Below are 26977 nucleotides of genomic sequence, written 5' to 3'. Positions count from 1 at the left end.
TTTGGGTCAAAGTAAGACCATAAGACCATAAGACATAGGAGCAGAATTAGGCCACTCGAGTCTGTTCTGCCATTTACATGAAGGGAAAAGATAAGTCAAACAAAGTCAGCGCTCCATGCGTGATGAATGAAATAGAGACTAATATGTAACAGATAAAGGGGATTTATGACAGATATCAGGTTGATAATAATTTGGGCTAAGTAACCTTCATGCCACACAAGTGCTAAGCAATGACTATCCATAATCATCTTTTCTTGACATTCAAAGGCATTACCATTGCTAAATGTTCACCATCAACATCCTGAGGGTTTCTATTGACCAGAGTTTCAGCTGAATACCAGCCAAATAATACTGTGGCTACAACAGCAGGTCAGAAGCTGGGAATTCTGCATCTCCTGACTGCCCAAAGCATGTCCAACATCTTTGTAGCACAAGACAGGAGTGTGATGGATGTTGGAAAGGAGACCGTAGGAAGCTGTTCAGGGTTGGGGGACAATGAGGTTGGAGACTGTGGAGGGGAGATTTCCAGAGATGTTGAGTCCATTGACAGCCCTGGATACAATGGCTTGAAGTTCGGTCATGGTGCAGGTCACTTTAACTCCCACTGACGGCTGTGGCCTCTGGCCGCACAACTGAAGGCTATCTCTAATAGGGAATTGACAATGTTCGTAATGTGAGCACTTCACAGCCCCCAAGTGGCTGCAGGTTGTGTATGCACTGTGCTCCTTGCCTGAAGGCTGCTGTGGCTGAGAGCTTGTTTGCTTGTTGCTCTTGTTGCTGACTTGCAAATTCCTGAAGGCTGCTGTAGCTATGAGTTTATTTGCTGCTTGATTGTTGCTGCCTTTTTCTGCTAGCCTTCTGCCTCTTCCCCTTGGACTTGCATGCTGCTTTCTGGATGAAGGGAAGGAGGAAAGAAGGGAAGGAAGAAAGAAGGTAGTTGCCTTTCGGTCTCTTTTACCTGGAGTGGGGTGAGGGGAGGATTTTGGCAGGCCTACTACTGGCTTGAGGATACAGGAGGGCTTGCTCGAGCAGCCTGTGGATCTATATTTTTAAAGGTCTGCTTTGTGCATTGACTGTATTCTGTTTTGGACTTGTGGGTAACCTGTTAATGCCCCCTGTGTGTCTGTGGCCTGGTGCTCGGGCATGGTAGTGACAGATGATCTAACGGCAATACTGTAGGAGAGGGATGGCGGCCCGGCTCGACTGCGCAGCCCAAAGGCTGCACTGGGACACTATCTTTTTAAAAATAAATTTAGAGTACCCAATTCATTTTTTTTCCAATCAAGGGGCAATTTAGCGTGGTCATTCTACCTACGCTGCACATCTTTGGATTTGTGGGGGTGAGACCCATGCAGACACAGGGAGAATGTGCAAACTCCACATGGACAGTGTCTTGGGTCCTTGGCGAACCCGGGTCCTTGGCGCCGTAAGGCAGCAGTGTAACTACTGCGCTACCATGCCGCCATTGGGACACTTTCATGGACTACTATGACTGTTTATGTTTAGTGGGCATCTGCTGCTCCCGTTATGGGAACCATGCAGGTCACTGGTGGTCCCTGCTTTCTCATCTGCTCTATGTTTATTAAGGGAGAATTGTATAATGGATATACCAGGGGCGGGATTCTCCGACCCCCTGCCGGGTCGGAGAATCGCTGGTGGCTGGCGTGAATCCCGCCCCCGCCGGTTGCCGAATTCTCCGGCACCGGATATTCGGCGGGGGTGGAAATCGTGCCGCGCCGGTTGGTGGCCCCCTCCCCCCTGGCGATTCTCCGGCCCGTGATGGGCCAAAGTCCCGCTGCTGGAATGCCTGTCCTGCCGGCGAGAATCAAACCACCTCTCTTACCAGCGGAACAAGGCGGCGCGGGCGGGCTCCAGGGTCCTGGGGGGGCGCGGCGCGATCTGGCTCCGGGGGGTGCCCCCACGGTGGCCTGGCCTGCGATCGGGGCCCACCAATCTCACCGGGCGGGCCTGTGCCGTGGGGGCACTCTTTTCCTTCCGCCTTCACCATGGTCTCCACTATGGCGGAGGCAGAAGAGACCCCCTCCACTGCGCATGCGCGGGGTTGCCGTTAGCGGTCGCTGACGCTCCTGCACATGCGCCGCACGGCAAAGTAATTTCCTCGCCAGCTGGCGGGGCACAAAAGGCCTTTCCCACCAGCTGGCGGGGCGGAAATCAGTCCGGCGCGGGCCTAGCCCCTCAAGGAGAGTGCTCGGCCCCTCAAGATGCGGAGAATTCCGCACCTTTGGGGCGGCGCAATGCCGGACTGATTCGCGCCGTTTTTGGCGCCGGTCGGCGGACATCCTGCCAATTGCGAAGAATCCCGCCCATGTACCTGCAGATTATATTTTTGCCAGTTGCAACCCTTCCCCTCTCTGTGGCCTGGGAGTCGCTGGTAGACTCTGCCAGTGTTGGAGAGGGGGAGATGGTTTTAGCTCTCTCTCATTCTTCCGCTATACTATAGGTCGGTGAGTCCCTCTGGTGTTTGGCTTCCCATGTGGCCTTCCACTGATGCAGGTCCACTGTAGGGGCTGGGTGGTGGAGGGTGGGAGTGAGTTGTTTTGCACCGTTGGCAGTGTATCGTTCTTTTCCTAGCAGCTGTGTGTTTAACTGTTGCGACCCCTCTCGCTTCTACGGTCTGGAGCCCGACCAGTTACCAATGCTGAAGAAAGGGTGGGGTGTTCCCTCTCCTCCTTCCACGATGCCCCATGTTGACGTGACTTTTGGCAGTAGCCTGTGCTGCTTGCTTTCATGCACATGCACACTAACTGGCTCGCATGCGCAGTCATTCACACCTATACTCTTTTATGCACGCAGACTCTTGCATGCACTGGCGTTCACACACACGCTTACCAGTATAAACATTGGGCACCTTTCCACCGATGTGGGTCTGCTGTTGGGGCTGTGGGAGGAAGGAGGGAGTGGCTTGCCTGGCTTGGCAGCTGGCGGTGTTGTATTATTTTTGTTTTTTGTCTTGCCTTTGTCTTTGGTGTGCAGCTGGTGTCCTTGTTATATTCCTGCCTGTTTTAAAGTTTTCTTTCGGTGCATTCTACCAGTGCTGGTGAGGGGGATGGTGATTTCTCTCTCCTTCCGCTGCACCTGTGTCGGTGTCCTTTTCCGGTGGTTTGAGTTGCTTCGTAGCACCCTCACGTCAATGTAGTCCGATGCTGGGGTCGGAGGGGGGGTGCTTGTGCTGCCTCAGAAGCTGGTGGCGTTGTTCATTGTTCTTTGTTTTGTTTTTTGTCCCTGGTGTATGGCTGGTGTCTTCATTGTCTTCTTGTCTGTTTTGTGTTTTCCTTCAGCGGTATCACTGTATTTGGTTTTGTTTATAATGTGCCAGACCTTTTCTGGGCTGAATCGTGGAATGGTTTTCTCTCTCTCCTCTGCCGTGCTCCATTTTGGAATGGCCTTTTCTGGTGGGCTGGTCCTGTTGATGTGGGTCAGGGAGGGCGGGGGGGTTGGGGGGGGGGGGGGTGAGTGTGTTCTGGGTGCCAAGTGATTGGCATCCTCATTATATTGTTTTTTGCATTTTGATCTTGTCATGGATGCCAAGTGATTGGCAGACTCATTATGTTGTCCTTTGTTTTCTGGATAGTCAGAGGCTTTTCCCCAGGGTAGAGGGGTCAATTACTAGGGGGCATAGGTTTAAGGTGAGAGGGGCAAAGTTTAGAGTAGATGTACGAGGCAAGTTTTTTACGCAGAGGGTAGTGGGTGCCTGGAACTCACTACCGGAGGAGGTAGTGGAAGCAGGGACGATAGGGACATTTAAGGGGCATCTTGACAAATATATGAATAGGATGGGAATAGAAGGATATGGACCCAGGAAGTGTAGAAGATTGTAGTTTAGTCGGGCAGTATGGTCGGCACGGGCTTGGAGGGCCGAAGGGCCTGTTCCTGTGCTGTACATTTCTTAGTTCTTTGTTTTGTTCTTTGTTTTTCGATGCTGTCAATGAACGAGAATATTCCCAAATGACTGCAGATTGTGCTCTGTGTTCCTACTGTTTTGGCTGCAGAACCGCTTGAAATATTGTTTGCTGCTACCTTTTCTACTCCTGAAGCCTGGTGGGGCAAAGGAAAGCTGTGAACAAGCCTACTACCAGTCAGAAGAAGGGGAAGAAGTACTTTCTCATTCCTCGGCTGTGCTTTGTGTTACTGTGGCTTTCAGGTACTGACTGTACATGTTTTGAGATTTTGCTACTGGAAGCTTCCAGTGGGGGAGAGAGAGGATGAAGCCTGCCTGCTACTGCAATGCTTGGGGCTATGTTTCTGCTTGCAGCTGCCCTTCAGCTTCTTTGACCTGGAGTGAGGCAAAGGGAGAATTTTGGCTGCCTGCTCCTCGACTGAAGATGAAGGAGGGTTTGCCCTTGCAGTTTGTGATATCTAAATTGGAATATTTTGCTTAATGACGTTTGACTGTTTATTGACTTATATCTGAAACTGTGTGTCACTTGTTAATGCCCCCAGTGTTCCTATGGCTAATCCTAGAACTGGGTGGTGTCGGGAGACCAGATGCCAGTACTGTAGGAGAGGAGGGGCGGCGTCTTGGTTTGACTGAGCTACTCAAAGGTTGTGTCGCAATGCCTTTGTGGACTACTGGTGACTTTTTGTATTAGGCCATCTGCTGCTCCCGCTTTGGGAGCTCTGCAGATTGCTGGTGTTTTTTGTTTTCTTTTTGTACTGTTGTTGGTTTATGTTTAACTGGTGGGGTAATTTCAGTGGACTGCTCTTTGCTCTGCATTCTGCTTTGTCTTTTTTTAATTATGGAACTGTTATTAAACTAAAATATACCCAAGTGGCTGCAGTTTGTGTGTGTTGTGCTCCAAACGTTTGGCTGCAAAACTGCTTGAGGACCTAGTTTTTTCTTTGCTGCTGCCTTTTCTGCTTCTGAAGCCTGGAATGAGGTGAAGGAAAGCTGGAAACAAGCCGACTAACAGTCTGAGAAAGGAGAAGAGGTGATTTCTCACTCCTCTGCTATTATTTTTGTTAGTGTGGCTTTCAGGTAATGATCGTTTCTTCTTTGGGAGCCTGCTGCTGGAAGCTGCCAGATGGGGTGATAGAGGGGGATGCCTGAGTACTATTGCTGCCACTTGGCCACCCAGTCTCCTTGCTTCCACAGCTTTGCTTCTGTTGCCTGGAGTGAATGAAGAAGGAAAGGTGGTGGCTGTTTCAATTGAGTGACTTGCTGAAGGTATGCAGTTTGCTGATGCTTTTATGTGTGTTTCATGTCCGGAAGGAATGTGTATCTTGATACTGCCTCTTTCTCTGTGGCCTGGGGAAAGGAGAGGGAGGAAGTCAGATGGCCTGCTGCCAGTGCTTTGGAAGGAAGGATGGTGGCCTGATTCAACTGTGCAACTTGCTGTGGGTTTGCAAATCTGTTTTGCTATTAGCTGGCATTTTTATTTTGTACTGCTGTCTGCTCATTGTTTCATGCTGGAAGCAATGTGTTACTCCTGCCTCTTCTGCTTCTGAGGCCCGGACCAAGGACTGGGTAGAGCAGGTGACCAGATGCTGGAACAACAGGAAGAGAAATGTGTCGCTGGCTCATTTCAACTGGGCACCTTGAAGGCTATGCAGACGTGCCTTTGAAAGATGTTGACGGCTTTATTGAACTGGAGGCCGTGCAAATTGCTGGTGCTTTTCCGTACTGTTGCCAGTTTTTGTTTAATGTTCGGAAGCCGTATACTTGCTATTGTATTATTGCTGTTTCCTGTTTAATGTCTGGTGGTTGTGTGCTTGTTTGTTGCATCCCTTTTTTGCTTCTGTGGCCTGGAGCAAGGCAAGGGAGGAAGTAAGATGACCTTCTGCCAGTGCTAGAGGGGGAGAGGGAGGTGCTCTCTCACTCTCTTGCCTGGAATGTGACTGTGGGGAGAGGGAGAAGTTTTGTACTGTTGGTTGTTTACTGTTTGATGTCTGGAGGCCATGTGTTTGTTAGCCACAGCCCTTTTGTTGGCGGTTTCAAATTCAGAAAGGGGTCTTCACTCGTTCTTCTGCCATGCCTTGCAGCTGGGAGCTACAAGAGGGGAGAGAGCACGAGTTAGCTCAGATGCAGATGGTTTTGTTACATTATTGACTGTTTGATGTCTGGAGGCCGTGTATTTGTTAGTCACAGCCCCTTTTGTTGATGGTCTTGAATCCGGAAAGGGGTGTGCACTCGCTCTTCCACCATGCCCTGCGGCTGGGAGCTGCAGGCAAGGAAGTGAGCATGAGTTCGCTTGGATGCTGGTAACTTGACTATACTGTCGCCTGTTTCATGTTTTCTTGTAGATTCATGGTTATTGTGATATGTGAACTGTTAATAAACAAAATGGAGTGACTCTCTGACCTCATTACGCTCTCGCTCAAGCGAAAGAAGGCCGGTGATTAGCGGGAGAGGCCAAAAACGAGAACCTGCTAGGTTCTGTAGGTGAAATCCTCGCCAAAGTGTGGCGAGAAACTAATTATCACCACTTAAGCCTCATTTCCATATAATTAACGGGAACCACCCCATACCCTCTGTCCTTCTGTCATTCAGCGGCCTACCCAGCAAGTGGTCACGCAGGCGCCAATTAGGCGGAGAGATGGCAGATGGAGTTTAATCCGGACAAATGTGAGGTAATGCATTTTGGAAGGTCTAATGCAGGTAGGGAATATACAGTGAATGGTAGAACCCTCAAGAGTATTGAAAGTCAAAGCGAAGGGCGAGACAAGCAGTATACTGACCAGGAATAAATCGGGACATAACTGACATGATACTAGCATGTGAGACATGTCAAAAGTTTCACCCTATAACGTGAACATGCAATGTAACAGATGGTAGGCGTACCGGAAAGAATGTGAACCTCGACAACCTGAACCGATCAGGCAAGAGGGGAGGGGACTGGGGCGACGGGATTAGGATAAAAGGGATAGAACAATTGCCGTAGAGTGTGCTTCTCTAGTGGAGGCACCCGACTCTGCAGACTCGAAACTAATAAAGGAAATTGCTTCTACGACTTTGTCCTTGGTGTCAGTGATTGTGAGCACATCCACATCTCACAGTAACGATATATTACCAAAGAGTAATATAACACATCCTAGTGTCTGCATCAACTCAGGGATAACCTGATCCAGAGGCTTGACATCTGACAGGGACCCGGCTGGGTCCTGAGATCCAGCAGACCTCTGACTGCTGTCCCCCCTGGACATTACTGCCTCCACCTGATGCGCATCTTCAACGGTTTGGTGCTCACCAGATTGTGCTCCAGAAGCCTGGCCACTACTTTCACCCACCGAGGTGTGTGTCTCTGCACTGGTGGAGGGTGGGGATGACAGCTGTGGAAGGCGGTGAGGGGGATGCCACCCTGGATGGGCCGGCACGGTCAGATGGAAATCCTGCGGGAGATTGGACATGTGGGTCAGTGGGAGGGAATGATCATTATTGTGGCATGAAGAGCACACGTGTGACAAGTCACCTGGGTGTAGGCCGATGGACACTCACCTCTGTGGTGCACACCAAGCTCAACGTCGGTGACCGATCTGTCCTCGTTCACCCCATTACCTCCAGGGCCTGTTCCTTGTAGGGGCTGTGGACTCTGATGTCTAACGCCTGTCTGGGCCCTCTCCCAGCTGTTATGGGCCAACTTCTCCTGCGGAGACAAAGAGAGGGCAATGTGAGCCGCACACTTCGTGCCTCATGGGAGGTGGCTTTGGTGGGGGACATGAGTGGGCACCACTGCTGGTGATGGGTAGGGTGTGCTGGTGGGTGCCAGGGTGTGCTTGCGCACAGCCATGGTATTGTGCTGGGGATGGGTTGTGCTGCGGCGGACAGCGGTGGCAGAAGGGAAGGGTGCCAGGGGGCGAATGACAACTCACCCGTGCGGCCCGATGGAGGTCATTTAGCTTCTTATGGCACTGAGTGGTGGTCCTCCTTGTGATGTTTCCCATGCTGATGGCCGCTGCCCTGTGGCAGATCCTCTGACCACCTCGGGGGAACATGGTATCCTGTCTGGACTCCACCGCGTCCAACAGTCGAACTGATCTGCGTGGTGTCAAGGCTATGCGCTGTCTGGGGTTTGTCTGTGGGATCGGTTTAAGTGCTGCTCTCCCTCATTAGCAGAGAGCTGCTGGGCACCGTCCATGCAAATCAGCTGGCGTGACAATCATTTCTGACAGGAAGCCGATGGGGCATCATTACTGGCCCTGATTGGCGATAGATACCAGTAGCGGTCTCGCCGGGTTGGCTGTTGGGAAGCACCTGGCAATTCCTGGTTGCTACTACACTTCGAAAATTTGCTGTTAGATTGCATCCTCTGTCTCCATTTCTGGAGATAGGTTATCAACTAATATTCAATGCAAGCTCACGGACTCCCTGTGACAGTAGGCCACTTTATTTTACAAGCCCTCTTCCTTCAAATACACCAGCATGGGGTCATAAAATTGACTCCATTAACTGTTTCTCTCCACAGATACTGCTAAGCCTGATGAGCACTTGCAGCATTTGTTCTTTTGGTTGCAGTACTGAAATGTATTAGCATATTGCACAGTAACAGGGGTAGTTTTCAACATGCCACTGAAGAGTTAAATAGACGTTGCAGGTTGAGGGGTTTAGAGAAACTATCTGATTAATAGGCACCCAATACTCAATTGCCAGTTTGATGTTCCAGTGATAAGACTACAGCTGTTTAAGAAGGCGGCTCACCACCACCTTCTTAAGGGCAATTAGAGAAGGGCAATAAGTGCTGGCCTAGCCACCGATACCCGCATCCCAAGAACGCATATGAAAAGAAAGTCGAAAATGATCCCATGGTCCTTTGCTTAAAATGGCCTTTGCTTGGTCTGTTTTTAAGATGCAGAGGTTTCAATTTTCCTCATTCTCCCATAGTGTGACAAGACTTTATTCACTCATTCATTCTTCTAAAGATAAATACCAATCATCACAATGCGCCCGCGCAAAACATCAGTGCAGCCTGTCTGATACTTGCTCAGATTGAGAATTTTAACCTACTTGCAGGAACCTGGCTGCAGGGCAAAGGTGAATTTCACTTTTAACGTGAGATGCTCATTAAAAGACTAATTGTAATCGATACTTTCATCCTATCACAAGGTTTTTTCTTACCTACCCCAAATAAATTAAAAACAATATTGATAAGTTGTCACACTTCTCATACACAAAGCAAAACTCACAGGTTCGAGTAAATATAAATATTCAAACAAATTCACAGAATCTGGCGGAAGGAATCCCGAACAGCAGTCAAAGAAGATTAAAAATAGCATCATGAATACATAACAAGGAAAGGTCATTAAACCCAACCAGCTAGGTTCCACTAGATTCCATAACTGAGCTTTAATTTATGATGTATAACATATTAATGAATTCTAAATATACTCCAGACAAGGATTAAAAGCTTCTTAAAGTAAAATTAGCAGAATAGATTGTCTGGTTTCGAGCTGTTGGCAGCTGAGCTTCAATGGCAAAAATAGCACCTGTATAGTCATAAAAATCTTACCAACATGGCTTCATAATTTATTCAGTGTACTGAAACAAGTTAATGCTATGTAAAATCTGTCACTTTAATGCGTGATTCTTACTTGAATAGATGGATTTTTAACTCTTCCAGATGTGAAAAATGCAGAATTGTGGAACTGTTTTGCCACACTGCAGCTAGTCACAGCATTGAGAAACTCAATGAAGGATATACTGTTGGTCAGGTGCAATGTAGGACCAGACCGAATTCATAATATGCTTGCCTGTGTTTAAAAGTAGATCATTTTCAATAATTTGCTGACAAACTTAGTTCTCTGTCTGGTGTTCTAAACCACATGCCTGTGATGTGAATGTATTTAATTAGCATTATTGATTCTGGGTTGTTGTGTCAGTTCCTTCATCCAGTTCATTGTGAGAAAAATTCTTCAGAACTGTTATACGTTTTTTGCCAACTTTATTTTTGTTCCATAATTCCAGCAGAATCTCACAATCCACTTACTTTATCATTTAATAGAAAACATGCATTCACTTCCATCAAAATAACCTAAAAATTAAAACAGAAAGCGCTGGAACAACTCAACAGGCCTGGTAGCATTTGTGGAGAGAAACAGTGCGCAATTTAGCGGTACTTCTCAACAGCCGCTTTGGCAAGATTTCAGCCCGTATTTAACGGCACTTGATTTGTTATGTTGTAGGTGTAACATAAGCGGCTTCCTTGTGGTGCATTTGACCAAACAAGGTTCAGACGTGGAGATAACTTCAACACGTTTATTAAACTATTTACACTTCTATTACTCGGGTTCAACACTACTGCTAATCCTACTATAGCTACCCAGACTGACTAACCAGTTGCTGCAATCCACGTGGTGGGTGTAATATTGAATCAACCCTGTGTCTGTACTCACTGACTGTCTCCACTGGAAAGAGGCAGATCATGTGTGTGGTGTTCTTTATATATGGATTGGTGTAATGCCCCCCTGTGGTCGTGTCACCTCCGTGTGTATCGTGAATGTCCATTGGTCGTGTCCTATCTACCTGATCTATTGGTTGAGTGTGTGTGTGTGATGTTTCTGGTGCTCCCTCTAGTATCTAGCTAGCCTATGTGCATTTACATTGATGCACATCACCACAGCACTTAGTGCCGGAAATGAGCCCCTACAAGCTTGTCACCATTACTGGCTATCTGGATCGTCTGATTTTCTGGACTCACACCTCAACATCTTGCTGCTAACAAGAGGGAGCTGCTTTTAAGCAGTCTCTCACCACTCAGTCCCTGTCAATGCACAAGCATCGCCCCCATGGTGATGTCGACTTGACCAGGCTTCTTGACGCTGTGGATGCGAGACGGGCATCCTTTCCCCAAGGGGGTCGGAGGACCAAGTTGTCAGTTCAGGCAACATGACCAGGAGGACCATCGTCCAATGTTGGAAGAAAACCAACAAAACTGCTACGGTTAGTTATTCCCTCTTTCCTGCTATTAGTTCTGTCTGCCACCTTACAAATTCCAAACCACTCCTCTCCTGTATAAATCACTGACTGACACCTCAGAACTCACTGGCACCCACCAGCACAACCCCTTCATGTCCAGGTGATGTGCCCACACATGCCACCTGCTATAGAGCCCCCTCCCCCCCAACACATCATGCATGCGACTCACAATGCCCTCTCTTTGTCCCCCATGAGAAGGTAGCCCGTAATAAGGGGAAAGGGCCAAAGTAGTGATGGGGAGGGGTTGGAGTATCTGAGATCCGAATCCTCACCCGTTTCAGGAGCGGGCCCTGGATATCGCAGGATTGACCCGGGAGAGAGCAGTCACCGACAGTGAGGTGGGCCTGCACCTCTGAGGTGTGGACCCACTGCCCTTTCATCCAGATGACCTGTCTCAAGTGAGTAGTTCATGTCAGACAAAATGATCCTTTCCCTTCACTGAACATATGTCCATTGACTCGCAGAATCTCCATCTGACGGGGCCAGGCCATCCGGAGTTGTTTCCCCACCCCCCCCTGCCACCCAAGAGACTACCTTGGAGGAGAGCTCGGAGAAGACTACTATTGACATATCACAGCTATCATCCCAACCTTCCACCAGCGCAGACACACAGCTTGGTGGGCAACATTAGTGGACAGGCCTCTGGGGCACAATCTGGTGAGCACCACACAGTTGCTGATGCACATCAGGTGGAGGCAGGAACATCCAAGCAGTCAGGGATCTGCTGGATCCCAGGACTCAGCTGGGTCCCAATCAGATACCAAGCCTCTCGACAAGGTTATCCCAGATCTGAAGCAGATGATAGGACAGCACTGTGAGATTCAGGAGGGGATGTCAGCTAAGGATACAGACGCAGGAGATGATGCCGACAATGCGTGACACCAAGGCCAACACTGCTAGGGTGGTGACTGCAGTGGAAAACCAGGAGCACGATGTCAGCGGCCTGAGTGATGGTGTCCAAGGCATGGCTGAGTCTGTGACGACCATGGCTGAGGGCCTCGATATCATATTCCAGTTGTCATGTTCTGTAAACTGGCCAAAGTAAATAATGAACTACAGAACATTTAGTTTAAATAATTTATTGTAGAACAACTGCGTGGTAAGATAACCAGGTTAAATAAAATAATAAACTACTGACACTAATTAACTATTATGGAACTACTGCAAAATCCGTCTATGATCCAACACAACCTACTCCCCACTCCGAAGACCACAGGGTCACGTGATGAGTTTACACTGCCACCTAGTGGTCAGAGGTTGTGCATAACATTATCACATCCCCTTTCCTTTGTAAAAGTGAAATTATTTACATGCATGAAAATATTTTTTACATTTCATCATGATATGCATAACTATATACATGTCCAGAATTTTCTTTTTACAGTCTGTCAGTTCAGTCTTTTTAGTTTGCACCTTAATCTTGTAGAACTGCTCAGTGTCTTCTGAACTGGCAAAGGTTCTTCATCTTCTTCAGTGGTTGTTGTTTGACTTTGATGTTCTTCATATATCGATGTATTTTCCTCTTCTTGTATTTGTTTCGTATGTTCTTCAGATGTTTTAGGACTTTTGTATCTGCTTCTGGTGGTTGCATCACAATGGTTTGAGGCATTTTCTAGACTCATCGGCAATCCTCTTTGTGGATTTGGTGTGAAATCTCTCCCATACCCCCTTTTTTGACTGAGCGGTTGCCTCTCTGTTTCTGAATGAGCAGATTTCTCCAACACTTGGTACTTTTTGTAAGGGCCCCGAAGAATCCAGCACGAGTTTTAAGGATACAAAATAATAAAGTTTATTTACTATAACAATATATACATAGCAGTAGCAGTAACTTCCCTTGCTACCTTCTCCTTCCTCCTGGTTTCTGGACTGGCCAGCTTATTTATAGTAGGAGTTTCTCCGCCCCCCTCATTGGGGAAGTTCATACTCCCATAGGATTGTGGGATAATCATTAGTCCCCAGCCAATCGTCAGTAGGCAGGTTATAACATCCCTCCCCCCCAAAGTCCAAGGAATCCACAGTAGGCCCTGGCGAAGGGAGGCGTCGAACTCGTTTGGCCGCAGGCCGGACGGCATTTGCACGCGGCGCTGGATCAGGCGGCGTATAACGAGACGGAGACCGGCGCTTCCATGATGAACGGCGCGGTTGTACATCCACGGCCTGTGGACCCGAGGATTCCCCCTGTGTCTCCATCTCGGAGTCAGAGTCTGCTGCCTCCGTCATGTCAGCGTCTCTGTCCCCATTCGGTCCCGTCATGACCTGCGCAGGCTTTGTGTGAGGCACCAGTGGAAGATTTGGAGGACTACCTTCCCTTGTTTCTGGTCTTTGCCGCTGTTGAACTGAGCTCCGGGGGCGGGGAATCTTTTGCGGGAATGATCTTCTGGACCGGACGTGGTCTACATGTTTTCGCTGGAGACGACCCTGGGCTTGCACTTAGTACGATATAGGGCCCGTTTGGCGAAAGATTACCCCAGGAACCCATTGGGCACCACCAGCAAAATTCCGCACGAATACTGGGTCACCGGGCGCAAACTGCCGAATCGGACGATGCTGAGACAATCCCGGTCCCTGCCGTTCTTGTGTGCGGCGTACTTTTGCGCCAATGTCCGGGAAGACCATACTAAGGCGGGTGCGAAGTCTCCGGCCCATTAGGAGTTCTGCGGGAGCTACCCCAGTCACTGTATGGGGGGTGGTCCTGTACGTAAACAAAAACCGAGCCAGTCTCGTGTCCATTGATCCGGAAGACTGCTTCTTTAGGCCTCTTTTGAATGTTTGCACTGCACGCTCTGCCAACCCATTTGAAGCCGGGTGGTAAGGGGCAGTGCGGATATGGCGGATGCCGTTCATCTTTGTAAACCTAGCAAACTCCTCACTCGTGAATGGAGTGCCATTATCCGTGACCAGCACCTCGGGGAGGCCATGCGTGCTAAATGATAAACGCATTTTTTCAATTGTTGCGCAGGACGTTGTCCCCTGCATCTTATGCACCTCCAGCCATTTGGACTGGGCGTCAATTAGTAGAAGGAACATGGATCCCTGAAAAGGGCCTGCGAAATCTGCATGTAAGCGTGCCCAAGGCCGCCCTGGCCATTCCCAGTGATGTAGGGGCGCGGCCGGCGGAAGCTTCTGATGCTCCTGGCAAATGGAGCAGTTTTGGGCCACCTTCTCAATGTCGGTGTCGAGGCCTGGCCACCAGACATAACTCCAGGCCAACATTTTCATCTTGGTCACGCCCGGATGCCCATTGTGCAAGTCTGATAATATCAGCTCCTGGCCTATTTCCGGGACAACCACACGCGTCCCCCACAAGAGGATGCCGTCTTCCACGCTGAACTCTGACAGCTTGGAGGAAAATGCCTGTAACTCGCCTGGGAGCTGTCTATGCTGGCCACCATACAGGACTATGTGCCGAACCTTTGACAGGACTGGCTCCGTCTGGGTCCACTCACGGATCTGTGATGCCGTGACAGGCAAGGTGTCCATAAAATTTAGGGTTGCGACCACCTCACCGGTCGTGGGGGTCGACATGGGGCCGGTCGATAAAGGCAATCGGCTCAGTGCGTCGGCATTTGCTATCTGCGTACCTGGTTTGTGCACCAGAGAATACTCATATGCAGCAAGCAACAAAGCCCAGCGCTGGATCCGTGCAGAAGCAATGGGCGGTATCGGCTTATCCTCTCTGAAGAGTCCCAGCAGGGGCTTATGATCAGTCACGATAGTGAAATGGCGGCCGTACACATACTGGTGGAAGCGTTTCACTGCGAAAACCACTGCCAGGCCCTCCTTCTCGATCTGCGCGTACTTCTTCTCCGCTGCAGTCAATGTGCGGGAGGCGAAAGCTATCGGTCGCTCGGCCCCGTTCTCCATCTTGTGGGACAGGACATCCCCAATACCATACGGGGATGCATCACATGTGACGAGCAAAGGCTTTCCCGGATCATAGTGGGTTAGTAACCCAGACGACGACAATTGTTGCTTTACCCGCCGGAAAGCGGTTTCTTGCGGCTGACCCCAAACCCAGGTGTGATTTTCTTTAGCAGCAGGTGTAAGGGGGCCAGCATAGTTGCCAGATTGGGGAGGAACTTCCCGTAATAGTTTACGAGACCGAGAAAAGAACGAAGATGCGAAGTGTCAGTCGGGGTGGGGGCATGTTGAATTGCACGCACCTTCTCTGCGACGGGGTGCAGACCCTCGCGGTCCACCCGATAACCTAGGTAGACTACTTCTTTTGCCTGAAATACGCACTTTGTGTGACGTAAACGGACTCCAGCCTCCGAAAGGCGTTTAAGGACAGCCTCCAGATTTTCCAAATGCTCTTGCTCCGACGTCCCTGTAATCAACACGTCATCTAGGTAGACAGCCACACGTGGTAAACCTCTCAAAATGCCCTCCATAACACGTTGAAAAATTGCGCAGGCAGAGGATACTCCAAAGGGCAACCGTGTATATTCATACAGGCCCCGGTGTGTGTTAATTGTTACATATGGTCGGGAGGCAGGGTCCAGCTCCAACTGCAGGTAGGCGTGACTCATATCTAATTTTGTGAATGAGAGTCCGCCTGCAAGTTTCGCGTAGAGATCCTCTATGCGAGGCATTGGGTATCGGTCGAGTCGGGAAACTGTATTCACTGTAAGTTTATAGTCGCCACACAAGCGAACTGTGGCATCTGGCTTCATTACTGGCACAATTGGTGCTGCCCAGTCAGCAAAACGGAGAGGCCTGATAATACCCAAACTCTCCAAACGAGTGAGCTCCCCTTCTACCTTCTCGAGCAAAGCGTAAGGCACTGGGCGCGCCCGGAAATAGCGCGGTGTGGCTCCTGGTTCAACTTGGATACGGGCTACGGCCCCTTTTATTTTCCCCAGACCAGGCTGGAATACCTCTGGGTATCGTCCTAGCACCTCAGTCAACCCTCCAGAAACTGTTTGGAGGATGTGCTGCCATTGCAACCGCAAATGGCGCAACCAGTCCCGACCCAACAGGCTGGGCCCATGGCCACGCACTACGATAAGTGGGAAACGCCCCTCCTGGCGTCCATAGACAACAGGGGTCATTGTAGTTCCTGCAATGTCCAGTGGTTCCCCCGTGTAGGTGGCCAACCTGGCCTGTGAGTCAGTTAGTGTAAGGGTCTGTATACCCTGCTTGATGCGGTCGAATGTCCTCTGGGCGATCACGGAGACCGCTGCGCCAGTATCCAACTCCATCTCCAGCGGGTGGCCATTGACCCGTACTGTCACCTTAATGGGGGCCACACGGGGAGCTGCCACACAATGCAGCTGCAGGCAGTCGTCCTCCGTCTCCACGTCCTCAGGAGTGGTCGCCGCAGGTTCATCCACATGGAAGGTACGGCCTCTGGGCTGGTCCCAGTTACGGCCCCTGGGCTGGTCCCAGTTTCGGTCGGAACGACGGCGCCTCTGGCGTCCCCAGGACCGCCGTCCGCGACGGGGTCGGCGCCTACAAGTCTGACACGGACATGGCTCCTCATCCATTGGCTCTGGAGAAGGCTCCCTTCGGGGAGGAATGTCCGATGGCCACTGGCATCGGTCTGGTCGTTGCCTCGCCCAAGGTACCGCAGGAGTGCGGGGGGACGTTTTTGGGCGGAAAGGGTTTCGCCCCAAGGCATGCACTTCCATTCCCTGTAGCTCCTGTACTCCTCGCTCTGCGCTCTCTCGGGACAAGACTATTTGTATTGCCTGTTGAAAAGTCAATGTTGGCTCCGCTAACAACTTTCTCTGGGTGGCCGCATTGTTAATACCGCAAACCAAACGGTCGCGTAACATTTCTGACAAGGTCTCACCATAGTCACAGTATTCCGCAATCCCGCGTAGCCTGGATAAAAAATCGGCAAGGGATTCTCCAGGGGTCCTCTCAGCGGTATTAAACCGATAACGCTGGACTATCGTGGACGGGGTTGGGTAAAGTGTTGCCCCACTATATTCACAAGTTCGTCAAACGTTTTGGTGTCGGCGCAGCTGGGTGCGTAATGCTCCTAATTACCCCAAATGTATGCGGTCCGCAGGCGGTGAGCAATATGACCACCTGGCGCTCGTTTTCAGTGATATTGTTTGCCCGGAAATAGTAACGCATCCGTTGCGTGTACTGGTTCCAGCTTTCCAGCGCAGCATCAAAAACATCCAAACGTCCGTACAGAGGCATGGTATAATAGAAAACAACTTCCAACCTGTATCCAACAAAAATCCAGGGAGGTGGCTTCAGCAGTGTAGACAGCTATTCACTTTTACCTTCGTCGCCAGTTTTGTAAGGGCCCCGAAGAATCCAGCACGAGTTTTAAGGATACAAAATAATAAAGTTTATTTACTATAACAATATATACATAGCAGTAGCAGTAACTTCCCTTGCTACCTTCTCCTTCCTCCTGGTTCCTGGACTGGCTTATTTATAGTAGGAGTTTCTCCGCCCCCCCTCATTGGGGAAGTTCATACTCCCATAGGATTGTGGGATAATCATTAGTCCCCAGCCAATAGTCAGTAGGCAGGTTATAACAGTACTGAAGCAGTTTTCACCGTGTGCTTTTTGTTGCTTCCTGCACTGTGTGCAGACGTTCACTCTCCTGCACCGTGTGCAGTTCCGTACCATTGTGTTGATATCCCGGAGGATGCCCAGCCAATTGACCATGTTTTCAGCTTTTTAAAAAAACACTTTTTCTTTCCATTGCGTTATGCAAGGAGTTCGCTCAGAATCACCAATCTTAAAGATTTTGGAATTACTATTCGATTTTTTTTCAGCAAAACTCCATCTGCAACACTCAACTCTGCTCTCACATTGTAGAAACCGGAGCAAGATTCTCTGGGCCATCCTTCGCGAAGATATCTTCTGCAACATTGGGTCCTTAGTTTCTTCTCTTAGCTTGACATCATCTTAATTAAATTAGTCACACACACACACACCAGGGGCGTCATTCTCCGACACCCCGCCGGGTCGGAGAATGGCCGTTGGCTGCCGTGAATCCCGCCCCCGCCCCCACCGAAGTCTCCGGTACCGGAGATTGGGTGGGGGCGGGAATCGGGCCGCGCCGGTTGGCGGGACCCCCCGCTGGATTCTCCGGCCCGGATGGGCTGAAGTCCCGCCCAGAAATTGCCTGTCCCGCCGGCGTAAATCAAAGCTGGTATTTACCGGCGGGACCAGGTGGCGTGGGCGGGCTCCGGGGTCCTGGGGGGGGGGCGGGGCGATCTGACCCTGGGGGGTGCCCCCACGGTGGCCTGGCCCGCGATCGGGGCCCACCGATCCGCAGCGGGCCTGTGCCGTGGGGGCACTCTTTCCCTTCCGCCTCCGCCACGGCCTCCACCATGGCGGAGGTGGAAGAGACTCTCCCCACTGCGCATGCGCGGGAAACTGTCGGCAGCCGCTGACGCTCCTGCGCATGCGCCGCATTTCCGCGCCAGCTGGCGGGGCACCAAACGCCATTTCCACCAGCTGGCGGGGCAACAAACGCCATTTACGCCAGCTGGCGGGGCGGAAATCTCTCCGCCGCCGGCCTAGCCCCTCAATGTTGGGGCTCGGCCCCCAAAGATGCAGAGCATTCCGCACCTTTGGGCCGGCGCGATGCCCGTCTGATTGGCGCCGTTTTTGGCGCCAGTCAGCGGACATCGCGCCGTTGCGGGAGAATTTCGCCCCACAATCCTGCTTTACAGAATATCACTGCAGACCCCTGAAATATTTTTAAAAAACATTTTCTTCACGGAAATACAGACAGACTTTAAAATCACAAGAGCTGTGCCAGATTTCCCCTCAAACCATTAATAACTGTCAACTGTCCATTAATCATACTGACAACTGTTTCATGATATTAAAATGTGGCCCTTTCATAAAAATGATTTGGGGTTCCTGTTGTAGTCATTGGGTTGTAATTTTGCACTACTGCCCTGTGGTAGTCACCACTAGTAGTATATTACATGTATTACGGCACTGCCCGTATATTAGAGGTACAAGGGTAAATCCCTGCCTGCTGGCTCCGCCCAGTAGGCGGCATATACATGTGTGTGCTCTCCTGTGCTGCAGCCATTCTGGTTCCAGCTACAGGAGGCACAACATCTTGCTGAATAACGCCTCGATTGTTCCACTATTCTCGTCTTTGTGGTAATTGATGGTGCATCATGCCCAATGAACCCTGCAACACAAAATTAGTACTTAAAACCATTTTTTTCTCCCAGAATGTTACAAATCACTAATAGGAAGGAAGATATTTGGTAACAATAATGTATAATATTCTTCTACAATGTAATTTTGCTGGCTATTTTATGATGGAATCTCATTTATTAAAATTGTGGATAATATGCTCAATCTTATGTTTCAAAACTTTTTGAGGCTTTGATGGCATTACAAATACAAAAAACAATGGGGTACAAATTGATCTGGGCTTGCTTACGGACCCAGAATGGTCCTCAACAAGGAGGCCAGCGATCAGTTCTAAATTAGGCCTGGGCCTCATTTCAATAATTTAGGCTAGTCGCTGTTCCTTTTTAAAATTCATTTACGGCATGTGGGTGTTGCTGGTTAGGCCCAAATTTATTGCCCATTCCTAGTTTCCCTTTAAAAGGTGGTGGTGAGCTGCCTTCTTGACCCGCTGCACTCCCTGAGATGTAGGTACACCCATAGTGCTGTTAGGGAGGGAGTTCCAGGATTTTGCCCCAGGTGTGCCTCCAGAGGTAGTTCAGCCTAAATTCCAACCTTTTACCTTGCCAGCAGTAGCTGTCAGTAAGCTGTTAGCACTGAAAACCATTTTATTCTCCCAGAAGAGTTATAAATGACTAATACGAAGGAATATATTTGGTAAAAATATTGCATAATATTCTTTTACAATACAATTTTTCTAGATATATGATGGAATCACATTTATTACATGTGATTTAACAATCACACTATTAACTGTGATTTTAATAATGACAGTGGTAGGGGACTGATTAATTCTGGCAGTGGCCATGTTGTGGAGCAGGGAGGAGTACGTCTGTCACTTATGAATCCACAGGAGTTCTATAAAAAGTGGAATCTTTTCTTTTTTGGTGGTGGCCAGTTCCCATTCTGCATCAATATCCAGAAATCCTAAATTTCATAGAATTTACAGTGCAGAAGGAGGCCAGCCAGCCCATCCAGTCTGCGCCAGCCCTTGGAAAGAGCACACTACCCAAGCCCACACCATCACTCTATCTCCGTAAACCAGTAACCCCACCCAACCTTTTTGGACACTAAGGGCAATTTAGCATGGCCAATCTACCTAACATGCACATCTTTGGACTGTGGGAGGAAACCGGAGCACCCGGAGGAAACCCACACAGATACAGGGAGAACGTGCAGACTCCGCACAGACAGTGACCCAAGGGAATTGAAGCTGGGACCCTGGAGCTGTGAAGCAACTGTGCTAACCACTATGCTACCGTACTGCCCTCCATACCTGCTGCACATATAACAAAACAGACTCCATACCTGCTGCACACAGAGCAGCTCAATTTCTGGGAATAATCCTAAAATCGATGCTGGGCTCCTCTTTAGCTTATGCACCTGCATCAGGCAGCCACTTCGAAAGCTTGAAATCCTCCAAGTTGAGGATGATTTTTCACAGGCATTTTGTAGCAGAGGAAATAACCCTGCAATTTTTGCCACCGTTTTTCATGTTGAAAATGGTTGCAATGATCCCTAATTTATACCCACCAGCAGTTCTTTGTTCATAACGTATGACACATGTTAATGAACTTGATAGAAAACATGTTGCTGTGTTGCAACCCACAAAAATGTAGTGCAGGGTTATGCTTCCATCTCAAGACAGATATGTTTCCTCTAATGGTCTCAATATTGATCAGACTTTCACAATTAGGCTGCTGCCATGATGTAACATTTATTAATCTGCTGGGTGATGTATAAAGTAGCAGTGAAATGTAAATGGGGGATAGTCACCTATTAGCTAATTGCAGACATTACATTAGATTAGGTATGCTAACCTTTCAGTACATTCAGCTACCACTTCCAATTATCTTAACAGAATACACTCCTGGCTCATTGGCAAGCAACAGAAACTATGTTAATACAATAATTAAAAGACCTCATGTGTGAAATAAAGCAGAATGGAGGATGTGTGTTACCGTATTAATTAAGTGACTGGAACCATTATCGGATTTTATGGCAATTAGCAAGTCATATTTAGCTAAAGCCAAATGCATCATTAGGAAGAAGAAACTCGTCCTTTCCTGACACTTTCTATAACACATTGTAACAGATGAAAAGTCTGACAAAAAGCCACACAACCCTAATTAAGGGCCTCTGAAGTTGTAGAAAAGATCATTGCAATCAATACAACATTCCATATGTGGACCACTTAGCCCAGTCACTCAGTAATCATAGTAGTAAGGAGACAAGCAAAAAAAGAGTGATGAGTTTAATATCATACTCTGCTACTGTATTTTCATTATCCATTTTGTAAATCATAAACTTTAGGAATAAATTGACATAGGATGTCTAATCAATTATTTAAATCCCCTGTCTAAATGATCTGTAGTTAACAGATCAAGCAATAACAGCAATATTATAACTTAGCTCAATGGAACAGCAATTATACATGAAAGCATTAAAAAGACTTGGAGCACTAATTAGCACAGTGTCTGATGCGGACAAGCCACAGTTAATTGCTCATGATTCCTCACTAATACATGAGGATCAATCCTGAACAATATGTAGAGGCTGCTTCTGCTATGTGACTAGAAAAGCTATGTTAACTGTTAAAGCATTAAGCCCGACAGCTACTATAGTGTCGGTGTGAATTATGCATTTATTTTCACAAGTATTATGGGTTATAAACTAATTTAAAGTAGTATAAACCAGCAATTATTCTCCTAAAAATGTATTATTGAAACATAAATGATATTTCTAACCTATCCTTTAAAACTGCTTTTTAAAATATTTTCTTTGTGAAACGAAATGAAAATTGCTTATTGTCACAAGTAGGCTTCAAATGAAGTTACTGTGAAAAGCCCCTAGTCGCCACATTCCGGTGCCTGTTCGGGGAGGCTGGTACGGGAATTGAACCGTGCTGCTGGCCTGCCTTGGTCTGCTTTAAAAGCCAGCTATTTAGCCCTGTGCTAAACCAGCCCCTTGCTGGTTTATAGGAGTTTTTCCATTTTTACAAATAACGTAACAAAATCCTCAAACTGGTTCAGCACAGAATAAATGCTTCAGCAGATGTAAATACAGAAAAAGACAGGAGAACATCAACACAGTTCAGCTTAATCATTAATCGTGGTGCCTCCATTTATACTTGAAAAGACAGTAAGTGGATAAACTAGAGAATGAGGAGAAGAGGATAAAACCATGTAAAGATGATAAAGTGACGCACACCCTCACGGGTCTCAGAGACACGGTTCAGGCCCCACCATTACCGGAAAGCTTAAACCCCTCTCCACCAAGGAAACCCCACAGACAGGGAGAAGAAGAATCATCAAGGCACCCATCAACAAGGTATCTCAGGGAAAAATACAACTCTCCTCCTCTTGACAGGAGAAGGGACTCCCCCTAAAACCAAGTATAACAAATTGTTCAAACAGCCCACAAGAATATAAGATAAGATTTCGGCGTCACACTTGAGTGCGCACCTAAACACATCGACCCCAACTCCACCCCAAAGGCACCAATGACACATTATGACCTCTTTCCTTCGATATGAAACTTGCCTGTACCTTTGCAGGAGCCAGTTAAGGATTCTTTCACCACAAAATAAAGAAAAGAAATACAGGAAAAAAATCACAAAGACATTAGTTCGAAAAGGATATTTTATATATAACCACAATACGCAACAAAACCCCAAAATCCAGTACGCTACAGAATAATCATTATCCCACATATTCACACAGAGTAGACCAGCAAATATTCATACAACTGATTCAGATTGTAATCATTGTGCTCAGCATCTCCTTCACAAAGACCATGACAAGAATGAAAGATATCAAAAAGAAAGGGGATCTGATCATAACAGGACACCAGGATGAAGCCATGACCGCATGGCCCCATGATGCACACCTCTGTCCATAAGACAAAAAACAACAAAGAAATGTACAGCACAGGAACAGGCCCTTCGGCCCTCCAAGCCCGTGCCGACCATGCTGCCCCACTAAACTACAATCTTCTACACTTCCTGGGTCCGTATCCTTCTATTCCAATCCTATTCATATATTTGTCAAGGTGCCCCTTAAATGTCCCTATCGTCCCTGCTTCCACTACCTCCTCCGGTAGCGAGTTCCAGGTACCCACTACCCTCTGCGTAAAAAACTTGCCTCGTACATCTACTCTAAACCTTGCCCCTCTCACCTTAAACCTATGCCCCCTAGTAATTGACCCCTCTACCCTGGGGAAAAGCCTCTGACTATCCACTCTGTCTATGCCCCTCATAATGTTGTAGACCTCTATCAGGTCGCCCCTCAACCTCCTTCGTTCCAGTGAGAACAAACCGAGTTTATTCAACCGCTCCTCATAGCTAATGCCCTCCATACCAGGCAACATTCTGGTAAATCTCTTCTGCACCCTCTCTAAAGCCTCCACATCCTTCTGGTAGTGTGGCGACCAGAATTGAACACTATACTCCAAGTGTGGCCTAACTAAGGTTCAAGACAGCTGCAACATGACTTGCCAATTCTTATACTCTATGCCCCGGCCAATGAAGGCCAGCATGCCGTATGCCTTCTTGACTACCTTCTCCACCTGTGTTGCCCCTTTCAATGACCTGTGGACCTGTACTCCTAGCTACACATTTGAAACCTAACTCAGCCTCCCAAGGCCTCCGGGCAATGAAAGGATACCCCAAGCGAAGGGGAACACAGGATACCGTCCTTAGTACAAGACATGGCTTGGCAGTGCACTCTCTCGTATACAGGAGCCAGTGAGCTAAGGGTGCTTACCCCATGCCAAGACCCACCACACAAGAGTACTCATTACTCTCCAGCCAAATTAGTGGCAATGCTTAGAACCCCCTGACACTGGAAGACTTAAACTGTCTGCCAATGAGGAAACCCCACCGAAAAGGAGAAGAAGGACTGTGAAAATGCCCGTCACCAGGGTGCTTCGAGAGGGGTTATGTCTCTTCGCCCCCCCACCCCAACAATACACTAAGGGAAATGCTCTAAAACTAAATATAATTAATCAGAGCCTGTATTAGCACCTCACCTATCCAGATAAAGAAAGGAAATCCCAGACACAGAGGGACACAAAGACAAACCATCAAACCAATTCTAACAGTGTGCACCTTCGCAAAAGGGATACAAAAAACCAGAATAGCATAAGAAACAGGATACTGCCTCCCCAGGTGAGCCCAAGTCTCAAGAAGGTCAACAGTCTGGACGTTCCTATATAAGGCCACTTGGAGGAGGGCGCCTTACTCCTCCATCCAGGCTAACCTCCAACCGAAGAAAGACTGCAAGACCAACTCAAGAAAGGTTAGATATCCGAGGGTGAAATGACTATGCCCGGGCATGTACCAAAAATTATTTCCCCTACTCCAACAACACTAGAGGTGCTAACCAGAAAACAAAAAAGAAAAGGAACCTAGTGTTCTTTAGGATACATAGTCTGTTTGCACCTTCATAGGAGACAACCAAGGATTCCATAATCCCCAAATAACAAAAGTACAAAAGAAAAACAGTAAACTAAAAGTTCTTATGGGGGCTTTCCTTACCCACAATGAGGATTTAGAAGGCCACACCAACCACGTCTACACCAGACTGTCCACCTGCCACCCTGTTATGATGCTACTCATCTTCTCTGTAAACAAAATCTGAAAAAAAGTGTGCTCACTCATTATAAAAGCAAGGAATACAGCACATATATAAAAGCAAAACAAAGTAAATACTGCACAACCCCCAGGATAATATCACCGTCCACAGAGTTTGGAAAGGTCAACACCATGAGGAATCAGGAGTAACATGACAAAGGAACAATGTTCAGGATTAATGATGAATTCCAGGATAATGTAACCATTCATGGAGCTTGGAAAGGCCATGACAGGATCGTCAAGCAACAACCGGGCTCCATCCAGGGATTCAATGAAACCCCGCCATGTTGTCATCCTGAAGGCCTGGTAAAAAAGACACCTAGGCCCAGTGGGTGACAAAGACCCTTCATGACTGGCCATGCCAAACCCCACTCAATAAACACTGGGGACAAGGCACAGTAAGACCCCAGGCCTCAAAGACCAGATACAATGTGCTCCATCAAACTCAAAACGTTCAACCTTCAAATTGAAATTGTGAAAACATTGGAACCAGTTCCCAAATGTGGCTGGAAATTCATCCCCGGCTCGCCTCGGGAGACCAGGGGCGGGATTCTCCGACCCCCCGCCGGGCCAGAGAATCGCCAGGGGCTGGTGTGAATCCCGCCCCTGCCGGTTGCCAAATTCTCCGGCACCGGATATTCGGCGGGGGTAGGAATCGCGCCTCGTCGGTTGGCGAGCCCCCCCCCGGCGATTCTCCGGCCCGCGATGGGCCGAAGTCCCGCTGCTGGAATGCCTGTCCCGCCGGTGAGAATCAAACCACCTCTCTTGCCGGCGGGACAAGGCGGCGCGGGCGGGCTTCGGGGTCTTGGGGGGGCGCGGGGCGATCTGGCCTCGGGGGGTGCCCCCACGGTGTCCTGGCCCGCGATCGGGGCCCACCGATCCGCGGGCGGGCCTGTGCCGTGGGGGCACTCTTTTCCTTCCGCCTTCGCCATGGTCTCCACTATGGCGGAGGCAGAAGAGACCCCCTCCACTGCGCATGCGCGGGGATGCCGTGAGCGGCCGCTGACGCTCCCGCGCATGCGCCGCACAGCAAAGTCAGTTTCGCGCCAGCTGGCGGGGCACCAAAGGCCTTTCCCGCCAGCTGGCGGGGCGGAAATCAGTCCGGCGCAGGTCTAGCCCCTCAAGGTTAGGGCTCAGCCCCTCAAGATGCGGAGAAGTCCGCACCTTTGGGGCGGCGCAATGCCGGACTGATTCGCGCCTTTTTTGGCGCCGGTGGGCCGACATCGCGCCGATTGCGGAGAATCCCGCCCCATGTGCCTGAGCGCTGCTTTCGGGCCTCATCTACCCGAATCAACCAGAATGTTCGACATATCTTGCAGCAGGATTTCTAAGGACCAAAGTTGTGCCCCCACTGGGGAGACTGTCCTCTCGCCTGGCAGGATTCTCTTCTCCACTTCATCCTTTCTCTTTAGGATATCTCCCAGTTCGTCAAAGTGAGCACCAACATTCTGTGCCGGGGAGTCGAGACTGTCACTCACCACATCACTCCCAATGGCAGCCATCATCTTGGTGCCAACGGCATCGCCGAAGTGCAGCCCCGCTCACCAATGAAACCACCGTGAACTGGACTTTGCCCTGGCTGCTTCTGACTGCCTCGACCAAACTAGGATTTTTTTGATTTAACTCAGCTCCCTGCTGCCTAAGTTTGACCAGGATCTTCCAGGAACATAGCACAGATTACATCTCAGGATCAAATAAGTATGCATTGTGCAGGGCAGCACGGTGGCGCAGTGGTTAGCATTGCTGTCTCATGGTGACGAGGTCCCAGGTTCGATTTGGCTCTGGGTCACTGTCCGTGTGGATTTTGCACATTCTCCCTGTGTCTGTGTGGGTCTCACCCCCACAACCCAAAAAGATGTGCAGGTTAGGTGGATTGACCACGCTAAATTGCCCCTTAATTGGAAAAAATGAATTGGGTACTCTAAATTTAAGAAAAAAATGATGCATTGTGCATTAGGATAATAAAAAGAATTGAAAGATGAGTACCACCAGAACTCGCAATAACGCAGCCACGCCTGCGTTTACATTATGTGATCCCCCATTGTGCTTATTTGGACAAAAAGAATTGCAGGATTTGTAAGTTCCAGCAGGACGTACTGGCACTGGAGGGTGTGCAGAGGAGATTCACTAGGTTAATCCAAGAGCTGAAGGGGTTGGATTACGAGGAGAGGTTGAGTAGACTGGGACTGTACTCGTTGGAATTTAGAAGGATGAGGGGGGATCTTATAGAAACATATAAGATTATGAAGGGAATAGATAGGATAGATGCGGGCAGGTTGTTTCCACTG

The 26977-nt window shown here is 48.9% G+C and overlaps 1 long non-coding RNA gene across 2 annotated transcripts in view; it reads left to right on the top strand.

Annotated features, from left to right (window-relative positions):
- The first annotated feature begins 787 nt into the window (after positions 1-787).
- Positions 788-26977, top strand: part of LOC140408548 (uncharacterized) — a 70583-nt gene continuing 44393 nt past the window's right edge. Inside the window, exon 1 of one of the 2 annotated variants that reach the window (XR_011940131.1) lies at positions 788-933. This is a non-coding gene — a long non-coding RNA (uncharacterized lncRNA). Of the gene's footprint in view, positions 934-11258; positions 11326-26977 lie in introns of those variants that run through there. The other variant, XR_011940132.1, reaches the window with a different exon arrangement.

This window comes from Scyliorhinus torazame, chromosome 3, assembly GCF_047496885.1.
Source record: "Scyliorhinus torazame isolate Kashiwa2021f chromosome 3, sScyTor2.1, whole genome shotgun sequence".
NCBI lineage: Eukaryota > Metazoa > Chordata > Chondrichthyes > Carcharhiniformes > Scyliorhinidae > Scyliorhinus > Scyliorhinus torazame.
Note: the sequence above shows the minus strand (reverse complement) of the source record. Positions and strands in the feature narration are given on the sequence as shown.